Source organism: Athene cunicularia (genome assembly GCF_003259725.1).
Source record: "Athene cunicularia isolate RWA chromosome 1 unlocalized genomic scaffold, athCun1 chr1_part1, whole genome shotgun sequence".
Classification (NCBI taxonomy): Eukaryota; Metazoa; Chordata; class Aves; order Strigiformes; family Strigidae; genus Athene; species Athene cunicularia.
This window is the reverse complement of record NW_020799091.1, coordinates 96,184,356-96,187,809: the sequence shown is the minus strand read 5'-3', so window position 1 is coordinate 96,187,809 and position 3,454 is coordinate 96,184,356.

The following is a 3,454-nucleotide window of genomic DNA, read 5'->3' as shown; positions in this document are numbered from 1 at the left end:
AAAAAAAAAAAAAAAAAAAAAAAAAAAAAAAGAAATAAAAAAAACCAACACAGAGACCCCCAAGTCTGGGTCAGGCTCAGGGCTGGGTATGGGCAGAGTGAGCATACCCCCTCCTCACTCTCTCTCCAGTTAAAAACCCTTCAGGGCTCCATTTCCTGTTTTTAAGGAAAAAATAAAGCGGGTCTAGGACTGATTTTAGACACTGCCTAGACCAGGGCTGGTGGGTGCCGAGGCCCTTTAACTCTCTCAGTGCCAAAGGGTACCCAATAACGCACCCGTTCAGGCAACCACATGCCTCCCTCTCTCAGAAAACAGCCATAGCAGCAAGATGGTTTTTTACTGCACTGTGCATTTTACGGTTACTAAGAACCTGAAGGTCCTGAGCAACAACCTGGTGCACGTCCACCACAAATAAGCAGAGTGAGAGACAAAATGCCCCCAAAGTGGGACCGAGTACCTTCTACAATGGACCTGCTGCAGCAGCACCAACCTACAGAGATCTTCTGGAGAGCCCACGCGGTCCTTTCCCCACAGGCTGGGGTGCAGAGCTGGGGACCGTGTTGCTGCCCGCCCCACCTTCCCCGCAGCCGCTGCCTCCCCTGCTATGGACAGGCAGCGTCACTCCTGTGGCCCTCGTTGAGTGGGCGTGAAAACAACTCAAGCTTTTGGGCGTTAAATCCACAGCTTAGGAAAATCAAAACGGAGCAGTTTGGTTAAAATTAGGAACGCGCACTAGTGAATGAAGCAAGAAGTTAGCGGACACCTCCCCACAAAAGTACCAACTCGAGTTTTCCACTCCAAGGCTTGGTAGGTTATGATATGAATAGAAACAGAGCGATCAGAATAAAGCACCCCTGTAATGAAGGGTTGTGTCTCCAGGGAGTCGGGGAAGTGACAAAGAGAGGTGGCAGGAAAGAAGATGCTGCTGCAGCGCTGAGAGCCACAGGAGCAGGCGTGGGCTTGGCTGAAGCACCCGCCAGGCCTGGATCCCACGTCCCAATCCTTCACCTCTGCCCTGAGCAACCTGCCCCGGGGCAGGGGAACTCGTGGATCTGGAAGTAGCAGTGCAAAGCCTCAAGTGAGGCGGGGAGGAAAACGCACAACTGGGTTTCTTGGCCAGACATTTGGTCATAGCCCCCCCCCCTGCCCCCCAATATCACCTCCCAACCTCATCCCAAGCATTTTTAGGTGTCCCACCCCCCTTCTCCCCCCTGACTTCTTTTTATTTTACATGCCAGATGACTCCTGTATATTTGGACCTTTCGCTTTTGAAGAAGCCAGAGAGCATTATGATTTCCTAATGCTTAAAAAAGAAAAGAAAACACCTTTCCCCCAAGATGTTTTATATTAATTTAAGTATCGATTCCTGGTTCATGTCAGCCCCTTTCGCAATGAAATGTCCTGCGTGGGCTGTCACACCTGCTAAATATAATCCTCTCTTTCTTTTGATATTCTGCAAAGGGCCTTTAAAGGTTCACATCCTCCAGCCTGGAGATTTAATTGCTTCATCTCAGATTTTAAAAAGCCTTGTAAATTTCTGAATTTTGTCGATTTCAAAGCAGAAGGGAGGGGGATGCAATAGGGATGTGAGGGCGAGCAAGGAGCGATGCTGAGCGTGCTGCGCTGACACTGCCAGGCCTCGTAAAAGCTCCGATCCACCGTCCCGTCCTGCAGCTTCTGCTCTTTGGGGCAGACAACTTGAGCTGGTTTTATGACTTACCAATGAGTTAAATATGAAAATAGTAGCCTATTTCACTCTGGTAAATGCTCACCAGGGAGGAAATCATAGATTCAGTTTTATAGAAGGTAATGGAGTGAGATTACCCACACTAATGTACTTAACTCTTCAGAGAACGTAAATCTAGCAGGTAGACAGCCCCCAAACCAGTTACTCCCCAAAACAAACTGTAGCCAGCAGTGGTTTTGCCCTTACAATGTGCCAGTGGCACCAGGTTTGCCCCATGGTGCTGTGGTTAGATACCCCTGGCTGGGAGGAGCAGGGCTGAGCTGCCCCTCACCTGAGGCCAGAAAATGCTCACCAGGATGGGAGCAGACGGGGCAGGCAGGCTGCAGGGTGTTCTCCAGCCCCTGTCGTGTACTGCTTCACCACACTACATGCAGCGTCTCTCAGTAACTCAGCATGGCCACAAACTGTTCTGTTAAACTATGAGATGCATAATTCCTATTAACTTGAATAACACAACAGAGAAGGGGACACCGAGCATGCTGCCAGCTTCTTGCTGCACCCTGAGGAATGTGGATGCAGGAACTGTGCCCATGGCAGGGCCCCCAAATCCTGTATTTTCCTTGAGGAGTTGTAGTAAAGCCAGTGGGGGTCATGCCTGCCTATCGGTGTGCCCACGAGGCTGCATCTCTCCTGCATCTCCTTCAGATGCAAAGTCCTGTGTGGTCACTCTCCAGCTGAGGGGGGCAGGCAGCCCCACCACAAGCAAGCTACTGCCACAGAGGACAGGAGGTGAGTTGGCAGATTTCCTCGCACAAAGCTGCTCTGCATTGTCCTTTCAAGCTGCAGTCAGGGACCACGGTTTAAAGCGCTGCCCAATAAACCGATCTTCCACTGATCCTTTAAACCATACATGTGTCACTCAAAATCTGCTTCTGATGTTTCTGCAGAAAGTAAGTCATTCCTTCTGTGACAGAGCATGAGGTAGGAAAGGGATGGAGGAAAGGGCCAGCCAGGTGGGAGGCTGGAGCATCTCTTGCTGTGCCACCAACCTGCACAGCTAAGGTGGCATCAAGAAGCCCCTTCCTGCAGCCAGCCCCAGTTCACGTGGCCCAGCTCGCAGTCAGTTGCTCCGTCCTGGAGGTTGTCTCATTGACACGTGCCTGGAGCTTTCTCTCACAAAGAAGGGGAAACTTGCAGATAGTCGCAGATGAAGAACGGGCCCTCAAGCACAGCCTCTTTTCAGGAGTGTCATGTGGAAAGAAAAAAGTGTTCACATCATTTTCCATCTCCTTAAATACAGTTTTCAAAGTACAAACTTGAAACAGACAACGAAAAATACAAAATTTTCACAGGAAAAAGGAAAAAAAACCCGTAACCATCTCTTTTCTCATTTTATTTTTTTTTCAGAGCAGTGGGCCTATGAATGCACATTTATGACGTAACATGTAGGACAGTCTCAGATAATTTACAGTCTCTTAATGGAAGAATACACCTGCTCACTGGGGCTTGAGGTGTGCAAAGCTTACCACAGTTTTAGCCTGGTTGCCACAGGCTCCGGAGAAGACAATGGCAAGTGCCATGGGATTTCAAAACTGGACAAGGGATCCTCCTAGACATCATTTTTCACCAACATGCCTCTGTTTCCATTACTGTTGGGCAATATTGTGAGTGCTTTGAGGTTCATAGAAGTTTGAAGCTTCTGTTTTGAAAACATAGGAAGAATTATCTTTGACCTCCTATATATATATATATATATATATATACACA